Genomic DNA, 14,522 nt, shown 5'->3' with positions numbered 1-14,522 from the left:
GCTTTGACTATTTGGGATCTTTTGTGGTTCCATACAAAGTTTTGGGGGTGTTTGTTCTAGTTCTGTGAAAAATGCTGTTGGTATTTTGATCGGGATTATATTGCATCTATAGATTGCTTTGTGTATATGGACATTTTAACGATATTTGTTCTCCCAATCCATAAACATAGAATGTCTTTCCATGTGTATGTGTCATCTTCAATCTCTTTCAACAATGTGTTATGGTTTTCAGAGTACCAGTTTTTCACCTCCTTGGTTAAGTTTATTCCTAGGTATTTTCTTATTTTTGGTGCAATTATAAATGGGACTGTTTTGGGGCACCTGGGTGGCTTAGTCAGTTAAGCATATGACTTCGGCTCAGGTCATGATCTCACAGTTGGTGGGTTCAAGCCCCGCATGGGGCTCTGGTGTTGACAGCTCAGAGCCTGGAGCCTGCTTCGGGTTTTGTGTGTCCCTCTCTGTCCCTCCCCTGTGCTCTGTCTCTCTCTGTCTCTCAAAAAATAAACAAACAAAAAAAAATGTTTCAAAAAAATTTAATAAAAATAAAAGGGACTCTTTTCTTAATTTCTCTTTCTGCTACTTCATCATTAGTGTATAGAAATGCAATGGATTTCTGTATATTGATTTTCTATATACTGAAAGGCCAAACTTAGAGGAGACATTTAAAAAAAATTTTTTTTTAATGTTTATTATTTGAGAGAGAGAGAGACAGAGCATGAGTGGGGGAGGGGCAGAGAGAGAGGGAGACACAGAATCTGAATCAGGGTCCAGGCTCTGAGCTGTCAACACAGAGCCCGACGTGGGGCTCGAACTAGTGAACCAGGAGATCATGACCTGAGCCAAAGTCAGACGCTTAACCGACTGAGCCACCCAGGCACCCTGAGGAGACATTTTTAAAATTGATTTCTTTAAAGAAAAAATTGTTTTGCTTTCTAGGGGAGCCTGGGTGCCTCAGTTGGTTAAGTGTCTGATTTCGGCCCAGGTCATGATTTCACAGTTATTGGGTTCAAGGCCCTCATCAAGCTCTCTGTTGTCAGCCTGGAGCCTGGAGCCTGCTTGGGATTCGGTGTCTCCCTCTCTCTCTACCCCTCCCCCACTCGTGCTCTCTCTCTCCCTCTCTCAAAAATAAATAATAAACATTAAAAAAAAAAGTAAAGAAAAAAATTTTGCTTTCTACAAAAAGAACTTCAATGAAAAACAACAGCAAGCTGATTCCGAGTCAGGACTTAAACCAGTGATGTCTGGAGTGTGTCAGTTCAGATCAAGGCAAGCACTCAAGAGTGGCAGCTTAGCCTCACCTACTTCCCCGCTGAGGGCATGGAACGATTTCCTCTGCTTCTCAAGGATTCGGTTTTCTAATCCACAAAATGTCCAGCATTCTTGTCTCCCTGGGTTGTTACACGAATTAAATGAATTATGGACGTGAGGTATGGAGCACAATGCCTACTATTAAATACATAGTGAGTAAAATAGTAGCTATGAAAATGAAGGAGAAAATATTCTAGAAAATAAAACAAGAGCAGGCTTCAGGCAATGGGTATTAAACACAGGGGAGAGGCTATGTACATGAGGTCACCTGCACCCCACACTCACTTCATGTAAATGGTCCAGATAAACCGTTCCTTCCCTTTGAGCTTGGCGAATAGTCCCTGTCATTGCACTTTCTCAGTGCCTGGCGTTTGGGCGCAAGTACGTCCACGCTTCACACTAGCTCTGGGCCACTTGCACCTCCTGCAGTGTTTGCGGAAGCAACAATGGGCCCCAAACTCCACACCAGAAGCTGGAAAGGGAAAAACAGCTCAGAGGACCAGCCGGCGAGGAGGCCGGGCGGGAGAATGAGGTGAAAGTGGAAGGACAGGGGCGCCTGGGTGGCTCAGTCAGTTAAGCATCCGACTTCCGCTCAGGTCATGATCTTGTGGTTCCTGAGCTGGAGCCCCGCATCGGGCTGTGCGCTGACAGCTCAGAGCCTGGAGCCTCTTCAGATTCTGTGTCTTTCTCTCTCTGCCCCTCCCCTGCTCACACTCTGTCTCTCTCTCTCTCTCTCTTAAAAATAAAACATTAAAAAAATTAAAAAAGAAAAAGTAGAAGGACATTTCCAAACACATTCTTATCTCCTTCCTTTCACAGTCTGTCCAACCAGGGGAAACGTTAGTGATAAAGATCCTCCAAAACCGTGGCCGACTTAACAAATCACTGCTACTCTGTTTGAAACTTTAGCTTATTGAATACATCTTGCTGATAATGTTAAAGCAGCTTATACTACTGAAAAATCAATTGGCGAGGTAGTTAAGAGAACCTGCTGCTTAACAGAGAAATCAGACCCTGAACGTCAAAATTTCTTCACAGTTGAATCTGGAAAGCAATCCATTTGCACATGAATAATTAAGAACTCACTATTCAATAAGTCACTTCTGTTAGCACATTAGCAAGACGTTTGAAGTCAAGGTAATAAATTCTGCCCTGTGAACGTACCACTGTATAGAACAAATAACAAAGAAGGAAAAGAATGCAGAAATTTGGACCACCTAATAGTTGAGAATGTTCCTATAACAATGGCTTTGCTGTCCCAGATCACATGATTAAAAGTGAGGGGCCTAATGATTCTGCTTTATACAAGGTATTTCTGGGCAGTCCTGGTGAAAAAGGAGAAAAATGGGCTCACTGGCACTTATATCACATTTCATCTTTCAAAAATCTTTAGAAAGTCAGTGCATTTCCAAAAGGCAAAGCCACTGTCCTAATTTTATATCTGGAGACATTGAAGCAGGGACTTTTCCTAACAGAGAATGCCAGGGTCTCTGAACAAATTAAGACTCAGGATATCTCGACTTCTGATTTGGTAACCAACACCACACCTTTAGAGTCTCCTTCAGCTTTGGTGGACAAAGACCAAATTTCCTGCCTCCCAAACCAGGAACTGTAGCAGGTCACCAAGAGTAATCTCCTGGGGCGCCTGGGGGGCTCAGTCGGTTGAGCCTCTGACTTCGGCTCAGGTCATGATCTCGCGGTCTGTAAGTTGGAGCCCCACGTTGGTCTGTGCTAACAGCTCAGAGCCCGGAGCCTGTTTCTGATTCTGTGTCTCCCCCTCTCGCTGCCCCTTCCCCGCTCATACTCTGTCTCTCTCTCTCTCTGTCAAAAATAAATAAACATTAAAAAAAAAAAAAAAAAGAGTAATCTCCCTCCAAGGTGTTCTCCGGCAGGAAACCACCACCAGCAACATTGTGTCAGTTAGGTTGGGGTGTTCAGACATAAACACATGTGCACGTTCTTCCTGCTTACAGAAGGGTGGAAAGCGTAGAAAGGCTAACCAGGGGGATTCACTCTCTACCCAGTCCCATGAACCAGGGTGAATTTTTTTTCAGCCTTGGACCCTACTAGTAAATAGAGTCTCCACGCCATTGCTCCAGAAGTTTACTTTCCCAGAGTAGCCAATCCACCCCCAGTTGCTATTGGTTACAGAAAAGTTTGGGTAAATGCCACACTGGTTGAAAGGAAGGTAAGAGGGTGTGGGAGACAGTCAGCTCTTTGATTTTGAAGGGCTATTAGAATATCCTAATTTACACTCTGTAAATAACCAAAATATTTTATTTCTCTGAACTTTCTTTATGTGCTAGCTACAGTCATCTAGCAATGTCTTTAGTGGTTATAACTAATTTCTAGCTGTATTTTGTAAATAGTTCAAATGCAGGAAAAACAGTTTTAGTGTTATGTGTATTTTTAAAATATATTCCTTAGTTGAAATCTTTTCAAATGTTAATTAAAAGGATATAGATGTATATAGAATATATATATATTCTATATATATATTCTAGCCATTAGCCACTTACAATAAATACTCAAAAAGGAGAGTAGCATTAAGTAGACACCCTGTCCATCTGTTCAGATTCCATCAACAGTATGCATACATCTCTCTCCCACTTCATATTTGTGATACTGTGTTTCATCTGCTTACTAAACTGTCTGCTACAGGGGTGCCTGGGTGGCTCAGTTGGTTGACTTCAGCTTAGGTCACGATCTCGCGGTCGGTGGGTTCAAACCCCGCACTGGGCTCCATGCTGACGGCTCCGAGCCTGGAGCCTGCTTCCGATGCCGTGTCTCCCTCTCTCTCTGTCCCTGCCCTGTACACACTCTGTCTCTCTCTGTCTCAAAAATACGTTTATGGAGCCCAGTGCGGGGCTTGAACCCACCGACCGCGAGATCGTGACCTAAGCCGAAGTCGGACGCTTAACCGACTGAGCCACCCAGGCGCCCCTAAAATGAATTTTGTTTTAAACTGCCTGCTACTAAACTTAATTCCTTCAGTGTGGAGGTCGGCTTTATTCAAGCTTTATTCATCTTTGTATCCCTGGTACCAATAACTAGTCCTGGAACACGGAAGCTAGAAAAAATGACTGACTATGGTACCTAAGCATTTTTTTTTTTTTTAAAGAAAATGTGTCACCCTTGTATTATATGCTGAAAATGGAGCATACCCAACAGTATACTTTATTCAAAGGGCACATCCTCCCTCCCCAGATTCCTCTAAAGATCAGGAATTCTCATGGAAATGCGAAACGCCTTCCTCCAGTCAGCCAATTAACAAGGCACCATTCTGGACTCAAGGTCTCCAAAGCGCTAATCCCGCCAACAATTCAAAGACAGCTAGGAAAAAGTGAAAGTGGACTGCATAATCTGGAGCGGAAATTCTTAGCAAAGGATTTGGGGGAGGTTAGAGGGAGAGTGAAGAGGTGGCTGGATGGAAGAGGAGGGCGTGAAAGCTGAAAATCCAGAAGCCTTTTGAACAAAGAAAGTAGCAGTGTCCTTGGAGGGCTAGATCCCCTAAATTGGAAAATCCATGGTTTCACTCCTTGGTCTGCTGTCCCAGCGTGCTCACAGTGCTGCCACCGTCAGTGTGCCTCGTCCTTTAGTCACCAAATAAAAAGATGTAGTGACCTGAAGTAGGAAGGGTCCAGGTGACATGCTTCCTAATCTCCCCCGTCTCCCCCACCCAGTCCACCCAACAGTGTGTGACTGGGACAGTCTCTGCACCTGGCCTTCTCCCAATCCCAGCTGTCCTTGCCGAACTGGGAGAAAGCTTAATGCCAGCTAGGCCTTCTCAGAAAAGGATTTCTGGGAGAGAGCATGCATTGAGTATACGTGGCAGACCAGCTGAGGCTCACAAGCTTGAAGCAATACTACAGATGTAACTTTTTATTACAAAAAAAATCAAAAGACCTGTGAAAATAGGCTTCTGTTTGCCACAACAAGGATGATATATTATGGTTAAGAGCCACAACTATAGTTTACATAGAATTCTGGAGACACGGTTAGTGTGTGTGAGGGCATATGGTTACAGCAATAAATGACAAACCATGAGGTAAACAGCGGGAAAAGGCATCCAATGTGTGAGTCCCAGAGTTTAATACTTACAGACTAAATTGCTTTATATAAACATCAATTTTCTCTGGGATTTGTTCAAGGTTGATAGTAAAATTGTCAGCCAAGAGTTATCTGTTTAGAGCCTGTGCAATTACTCTCAATCATATATTCCATTTAATAGATCTCTCAATTGTTACTAAATATTAAGAATTCAGCACATACCAAGGTTTACTCAATATTATTAAACACTCAGTGCATGCTCAGTGTATGCATAAAGGTTTCTTGAGAGTTTTCTTCCATTTTTTTTTTCCATCATTGGGTAAGAGATTTGAGAAATGACTTGTAATACTGAATTCATTCTTAAAGTTCTAAGGTCACAAAAAGTGTTTGAGGAAGACTCAAGATGGCCACACGTTTTTTGACATTCGTCTCATTGAGAGATGGGGTCTAACTCCCTCACCTTAAATCTGAACTGGCCTTAGAGATTTTCTTGACTAATAAAAATGAGCAGATGTGATGTTCTGAGACTTCCCAGGCTAAAGTGTAAGGAGCCTTACAGCTCATTCCTGGCACTCTTGGAACACTCATTCTTGGGCCCTAAGCTATCCAAGAAGTTCAACTTCTATGGCACAAGAACCACGAGACCACATGGAGGGGGAGAGGTCCAACAGAGCCCAGCCTTCAGCTGTCCATGGCAAAGTGCCAGCTATGGGAGTGAAGCTATCTTGGGCCCTACAAACCTGCCCAGCCACCAGCCGAATACCGCCAAGAAATCCCAGCGGAGACCATGTGAAGAAAAAGCAGGGTTCAGCCAATCCCTGCCTGGAATCCAAACCCACAGAATTGTAAGATGTTCATACAACGGTTATTGTTTTGAGACACTAAGTTTTAGGGTAGTTTGTGATGCAGCAACAGCTAACCACAACAGATGAGGTATAAAGTTCCCACGTGGGACCCTTCTGATGGTGAGCATCACCTTCTATTCAGCTGGTCCGTCCTCTGACATCTTTCTCAGTGGGAGCAAATCCACAGTGCTAGGCCGTGGTTGGCAAAATTTTGGGGTCATGATCTTCGAGAAATGAGGGCAGTTATACTTGCTTAAAGGTGACTAGGCAGAGTTTTGAGGGTGATGATTTCATGGCTCCATGACTAATTTTCAATCACTCAATAATAGATCCAAAGCATGTGCAAATAGGGTAGGCTTTGTATGGTTTCTCCCAGCCTCTAGCATGGGGGATAGGGGAGGAACAAAAAGCGGCTCTGTCTGGTGTTGTACGGTTCGTAAGAGCTTCTGCTGAGCCACTTGGTGCTCCCTGACCCAATTTTACCTTTAAGAGTCTTTTCTAGTGCCTAGGGCCAGTAGTGTTACATATATCCATTATGACAACAAATTGAAAATGGCGCCGCAGAGTGTCAGGTAAGCAGGAAGGCAAATCCCAAAGTGTCATTCCAACACGGAGCGGAAGAATCCCAGCCGAAGGGAGGCTGCCTAAAACTCAAAAGATCCCCCACCAGTGTCTGTCAGCCTCCCTCTTCATTAAAGGCCTTTCTCCCCCTCTCTCCAGCTCTAGTTTCATTCTGTGAGAAGGTTCACTGCCTTATGTGCCATGAGCAGACAAGCTTATCGAATGAACTGTAAATCTAATCAGTTTGGCGCAGGGGTTTCATGGGAGCCGTGTAAACAATAGCTGGAGTTGTGTTAAGCCTCACTGACTCCAACTGATTCCCAGTTTGGTTCATTTGTGCAGAACAGTTGGAGATACAAAGCCAAGCCCATTAATTTCCAGAGAGCAGTTGTAACAGAGGAACGAGCTGTCAATCCCCAGGAGGCTTTCAATCCAAGGTCTAACTCCAGGATTTTATTCAAGGTATAAGGTGTGTCTTTGAGTTACTCAGTTTCTTTCCATTTCCTCAATATTCTGCATTTCTAGGGAGATTCTGGCAATTCTCGTTGAAACTGAGATCCCGTGGAGAAATGGGCAGAGAACGTCTCCAAGTTCCTATAGCCCCTCGTAATAGTGATCAAAGTATGGTCCTGAGTCCCCACCCATGATTTTTTCTTAACATGGTTGTGCCCCAGATCACCTCTGAAAAACAGACTTAATTAGCTCCGGCAGCTAATTCAGTTCGATTTCTCATTTGTATACTTTTACAGCAACACGTTCATTTTTTTAATGTGAAATACACCCTCAAGACTGTAAAGTTTATATAGTTACAGTGCTGAAGTCACACCAATTTTCAATCTCTTAAATAGCATATGTTTAGTTTCCAGATGGAAAAAATGAATATTCACCACGGCTCCGTTAGGAATACCAATTTCCCATCACTCCCTAGCATTGGGCAACGCAGTTATAATACTGTGTTAATTTAAGGCATTTTCTGGTCCTCTGAGCCTTGTATTTACATTCTAGCTGAAACTGCAAATGGCAGTGAATGGAGATGATGATATTTGCCTTATCTCAATTTTTCTGTGAGAAGGAGAAAAGCACTTAAGCTTGAAATAAGCAGATGTGGAAACACTTCTCACTAATCAAAATGTTTACCACTGGGTTAGAAGAGGCTGCCCGTTTAGAGGCATTGAACCTGATATGTATCCTTAGCAAGATGAGTGTATTTAGTGTGACAGAACCTTGGAGCAGAACTTGCGCAGCTTAGTTCAGATGACAACTAGCAAAACCACATTTCTTTATTAGGCTTTTCACACTTCGTGAACTTGGATTCAAGAGCGTCTCTTGTGTCTATTTTACTATAGACTCCCACACCGACATACTCACAGCTTCAAATCACCATAGCCAGAAGAAATAGAGAGGAAAACAAAACAAAAACAATGTCACTACAAGATTCAAAGAATCAGCTTTGCAAAAATATTTTATATTAAATGAAGGACGCTTTAATTGGAATAAATGAAATTAAATATCTAATATTCTGGAAACCAACAAAAACTGTGCAACTGCTCTCAATTTGATCCCAGGCAGATGAAAATATTCATAACAGGAAACTAATGAAATAATATATATGAAGATGACAGGAGATTGCCAATGTGATTCTGTAAGGGGCTTGGCAAAACAAACCGGTCTCCAGTCTTTCTATAGTAAAATCATGGCCACATTGATTTGGAGAAAGTGACAAGAGACCCACCCGCATTTTCTTGAAAAAGACCACCATGGTTTAAAAATCACAGAATCCCACCTCAAACCAGCTTGAGCTATACAATCAGTATTCAACAAAAGTTGTGGCACTACTTATCACAACAATAACAATTATGGCTTATTTACCGTGTAATAGGTAGCTCCCAGCGAACATTTAACATTGATTCGTTTATTTAATCTTCACGAGAACCTGTATCAGAAATATTCTGGAGGGGGTGGGGTGCGCCTGAGTGGCTCAGTCGGTTAAGAGTGGGACTCTTGATTTTGGCTCAGGTCATGATCTTACAGTTCCCGAGTTCGAGCCCTGAGTCGAACTCTGCCCTGACAGCATGGAGCCTGCTTGGGATTCTCTCTCTCTCTCTGTCCCTTTCCTGCTCTCTCTCTCTCTCTCTTCCTCAAGATAATTAAATAAACTTAAAAAGAAGTTATTTAAAAAATATATATTCTGGGGCACCTGGGTGGCTCAGTTGATTAAACATCGACTCTTGGTTTCAGCTTAGGTCATGATCTCGTGGTTCGTGGGTTCGAGCCCTGTGTCAGGCTCTGCTTGGACAGTGCAGAGGCTGCTTGGGATTTTCTCTCTTTCCCTCTCTGTCTGCCTCTCCCTTGCTCTCTCTCTCTCTCTCTCTCTCAAAAATAAATGAATAAACTTAAAAAAATTTTTTAATAAAAAATATTCTTAGTGGTCCCATTTTACGTATGTACGAACAGCAGGGTCACATAAGTCCCCCAAGTTACACAGATCAGAAGTGTCAAGGCCAGATTTTGATTCTAAGTAGGCCAGCTCCAGAGCCTGTATACATGACTCCAACCCCCAACCAATTCCCAGAATATGTGACTTTTTAAAGTTATCAATCAAGAACAAGTATTATCTTTTGATTTTATTTTGGTAAGAGTTGGAGTTATGGCTTCTAGACTTAAATCACAAGTTAAAAGTGGTCAATAGGGATAGTGTCCACCTGTGATGTTCTGAAGAGAGTCCCACGGGGTTCATTCTTAGAATCTATCTCATTCAGCATCAGTATTTATTAGGTAGATAAAAAGAGACTGTGTTTCCTCAATTTCTGTATGCTAATGACTTCAGTAAAATTGTTAATAGTATGCTAATGACTTCAGTGAAATTGTTAATATCTTGGAAGACGATGGAAATTCCAACTAACTCTCAGAAAAGGGGGGGAATAATTCTATAAAAATTATTCAATTCACTTTAGATGTGCCAGAGATGTTTATTAAATACAGTGCCAAATCAGCCACTCCACGCTACATGTGCTCACGTGCCCGGCATAGGTGATTGGATGTGGACCAACACTTGACCCAGGGGTGTTGGACTGCCCTTGGGTCACAGTCTGTCCATGGGCTGGAGTGGGCCTATCAGGTCTTTGCTCTTGGCAATTCTCTAGAAAACAGAGTGTCCCAGTGGGCTACAGCAACTCAGGTTGAAAAGTTATGATGTAAGGAAAGGAAATGAGAGGCCATTGTGGCCATGTACACATGCAAGCCAAAGCTACGGGGGAGCAGAAGCTTTGAGTGAGCAGAGCAAGATGGCCCATTGGGAGAGAAGGATGAAGAAGAGATACAGAGTGAAAGAAAAAGGGAGAGAGACAAACATGAGAAATCAGAGCACGGCCTTGCTTTGTGCCTCTCCAGATTCTGGCGGTGCTCATGTTCCACTGTGGTCCACAGGAACTCTTACAAGCCCCATGGCATTAGAACTCAAGAGGGGCTCTGTTCCTTGCAAACAGAAAAACCTAACCTGAAAATCAGATGAGCGAAAAGCAATTCACTTTTGGACAAAATCTCTCTACTCCAAAATAGGTTAGGGAAATGTTGATGCACGAAGAGAAAAAGAAAAATGACTTAAAGAATAATTTTACCTATGTGAAACCATTTTTCAAAGAAACAATACAATACTGACCTATATGAAAAGGAATGTATTATATAAATCATGATTTTTTAAGAGGCAGGTTTCAAAAAACTTTCTGCTCTCTTTTAATCAAATCTTACTTAGCACACAGTGTCATTTTTGCCATCCTTTAAAATAAAAAAGATATAGGGGTGCCTGGATGGTGCCTTGGTTAAGCATCCAACTCTCGGTTTAGGCTCAGGTCATGATCTCATGGTTTCATGAGTTCAAGCTCAGCATGGGGCTCTGCGCTGGCAGCACGGAGCCTGCTTGGGATTCTCTGCCTCCCTCTCTGCGCCTCCCCAACTCGCACTCTCTGTCTCTCCCAAAATAAACTTAAAAAAATAATAATAAATTAAAAAAAGATACAGAGATATAGATCTCCTGGCAAGTGTTTCAAGAAATTTTAAATTATTAAAGTATGACTTATAAGTGAAACTGTAAGGAATTGGGGCTCTTTGGTCTAGAGAGAAGAAAGTTGAGTAACTTTTTATTGTCTTCAAAGGTATGGAAGGTTTTTAATCACAATTATGTCTTGTATTCATAGAAGTAGGAATGAGCTTTGGTCAAATCTCTTCTGTCAAATAGGAGGAGGAGTCTGTTCACAGGTTACACAAGGCCAAGGACTGCCTAGCCCTGGAGACATGTTCAAGAAGAAATTTAGAAAACACATGGAAGTCTCGCATGGTTGACAAACAGAACTCAGTAGCATCTTTGGATCTGAGGCTGCCAACAAAAACACCCAATGCCAAGCCAGAAGTGCCATGGGGAGCCATGAGTCAGATGACAAGGAATAAATAAATAGAGTATAGAAGAAAAAGAGAGGAAGAAGAAATAAACAGATAGGGACATGTGTCAGAGGAAGTGGTCATGTTAGCTTTCACCTTTCAAATGATGTCCAAAGGTCACTCTTTGCTCTCTTATTTTGTACAATATACTATGCAACGGGGTAGCTGTCATCAAATCACATCCCGGTTTAGAAGTAACCCTAGTTGAGCATGACAAATAGAGTGGCCAAGAGTTCAGGCACTTCATGTGTAGTCGTCCTTCCTGGTCTTCACAAGACCTTCCTAGGGGAGACACCTGAGAGTCAGCCTAAGACTGACTCATCAACTACCTTCAGGAACCCAACTGAGAGTGGACCCTACCAGAGTGGGAATGCCTTGACCACAATATCAATCATGGTGTCAACTTGGAGTGCCCATTCTATGCAGAGCTCTGCCCCTGGGCAAAGGTGTCACTTGAAGGAAAATGGGTGACACGGTCCTTATTCCTAAGGTACTGTGCTGATGAAGAGAGATGTGAAGGCAGCTTTGTCTCCATGTTGGAGCATGGAGGACTAAATCCTAATTCCAAGTCCATGCTTATTTTATGAGAAACCTGAAGCATACCACTTCTCTTGGTTCTCCAATTCCATTCCTATAATACAGGGGAGGCTACAGGGGAGGCTGACTTTTCTTTGACAATATATCATGTTACATATGACGTATACATATGTGACTGAGTTGCTGTGTTTAATTAAAGTTGGGCTTTTTTTTTAAGTTGTGCTCTTACTAATGAGAAAGAAACGGTATGGTACTCACTACTCAAAATTCTTGCTTTATGGACCGCTTTAGAGGTCATAAAGCTTTTGTATGAAAAGAAACTTGAGGGATCATGTATAATTCAATCGTCTCAGGTATACAGAGTTGAGGAAACCGAAACCCATAAAGGGTTAGAGGCAGAATCAGGATTAGATCATGAGTCTCCCTAATCTCACCAAGTATTTTCCCTAGCAGGCCAGATCAACACAGAGGTGACATGCTCTTTTTTTCAAGCACAACCCCCTACACTAGAATTCCTAGGGCTTTGCATTGGAACATATCCATGGAAGTTATATTTGCCCAGAGATGCTAAAGTTGTGAGCAAACACCTGGCAGAGTTTGAGGTGATTTCATGACTGTGTTTTGCCATCACATTCTACTGAGGCTGGATCTTGTCTGCTTTAATAGGGTCGCCAGTCACTGCCACTCAGGTTCCACACAAGGGCTTGCAGTCTCTCTGACTTCATACTACTTCTAATCCAGAAATGGAGAGAAATCATCCCTTCCCCCTCTTCTAGAGGTTCTACCCCAGATTGTGTCTATGTTCACAAGTTCATCCTGAAGTCAATCAATTCAAATGAACTTATTCTAATGTGCCTTAAATCATACTTGCTCTGGGTTGAGTGTGAATCTAGTTTCATTTTCCATAAGGGAATGAAATTATTCTAAATAAAAACAGTGTTTTTAAAAAGTTAGAATATGACTCACATGCTCACTATTAAAACAACTGAGACAATAGAAGTGTATAAAACAGAAAGTGACATTTTCCTCCCTGTCTAATGCCACTCCCCTGAGATAATCATTGTTAACAGTGAGGTTTACATCCTCCCTTTTACGCATGTAGGAACATGTTTATAAATATTTGCCTTCCAAACCTTGCACGATTTAAGAAGCTCCTTATTAAAGATCATAGGTCAAACTCCCTCTTAAGAGTGTATTAGGCCCTACTTTGGGGACCCTGAAAATGATAATGATATAGGTATGGAACAGGGCAACCTGGCTTACTAGTTTGGGCAGGTTACTCCAAACATGCAAATAGGTCAAATTTGGTAATTTAAAAATAGGATGCCAGCTCTTACTAGAGTTAATAATAAGAATTATGGAACTGAAATTATTTCTCAGTGCTCTTCTGCTGAGTTGCAGAAAGGTTTCAAACATAGGAAAGTTATATTTAATAATAAATGGTATCTTATTTCACATTAATTAGGAATCGACTTGGCACAGTTTGGAATTCTATGTTTGCTGGTGATTTCTTTTGGTTATAGTAGTCACTATGGCTAGGTGATGTTCCCCTGATAGTTAGGGAAGCGGTTATGACTTCGTCTGATTTGAAGGAATATTCTCTCTAGTCTTACTATGACTAAGGCAGGTCCATGCCCAAATACCTGAGGGCTGTGCCTGCACACGCCGCAGTTGAGGCAATGTAACCTGAGGTACTATTTACGTGAGGGCTCCCAAGCTGCTGAGCACCTGGCGGCTGCTCAAGGAGAAGGGACACCTGTACTTGGGAAAGAATAGTAGCTCCCCATGGTAAGCATTCACCCTTACAGGTCTGTAATTAGAAGTGGATAACACCTTTAAGCTGACTGCTGGCTCTCATGGTCTCAGACAAGCTGTTAGCTTTCATTGAGTCCCTTGTAGCTGAATAGGACACATGGGGGTAAGGTACAGGGAGTGTGTATTTAGCACAAGTGCTCAACGAGGCTCTGTACCTTGTGGTCTGAGATATCAAGGAGTCCTGTTTAGCCAGAAGAAGAAAAGAGGTAAAGCCTAAATGATTGTCAGAGCAAGCCAAAGGCTTAGCAATTTGTGTGATTACCACTCACTTTCCCTATCAATGAGATACAAACGACTTCGACCTCTAATCTAAATTTCACCACAATTTTCTCTGTGCTCCCGAGTGCTGTTCACTGCCTTAATTTCTTGTTCTGGAAAGTAGGGTTAGTGGTGCCTGTCTCCAAAGGAGGATTGGTTGGTTCATGCCACAGATGGTGTTGAAAATATAGATCAACGTTCAAAAATCTATTTACAACAATCACAAAATGTTGCCCCATTTGCTCTCTTATTCTGGAATTAAAAAAAAATCAATTACTATTTGAAATAGGCTAGGGCAATGTTTCTCAAACTAAGATTTATAAGCTCTGAAAGAATTTTTTAATTCAGAGTTTTCTTTTAGATTATAATCTAAGAAAAGTAATACAAGAGTGTTCTGGACCATTGGGATGACCACTTATGACCAAACACTATCTTGAGTTCAGCATATGCATTTGTGTTTCCATGAGACCTGATTCCAAACCTACAGTGTTGTACACAACATTGTACACGAATTATATGCTAGGCAATGTACTAAATTCAATGGACAACCACTATAGAGGATCAATGGATAGAACTGCAGAAACTAAAAATAACAGCAGTAACACCGAGGAAGCCTCAGACAATGGTCCTTCATATTGAAGATTGAAAGAATCAAGTCAACTAGTGAAATGTACAACAGCTAAACACATCTTTCTATTATTAAACCCAACACCA

This window comes from Panthera tigris, chromosome C1 (assembly GCF_018350195.1).
Source record: "Panthera tigris isolate Pti1 chromosome C1, P.tigris_Pti1_mat1.1, whole genome shotgun sequence".
In the NCBI taxonomy this organism is placed as follows: domain Eukaryota; kingdom Metazoa; phylum Chordata; class Mammalia; order Carnivora; family Felidae; genus Panthera; species Panthera tigris.
This window is presented reverse-complemented; position numbering follows the sequence as displayed.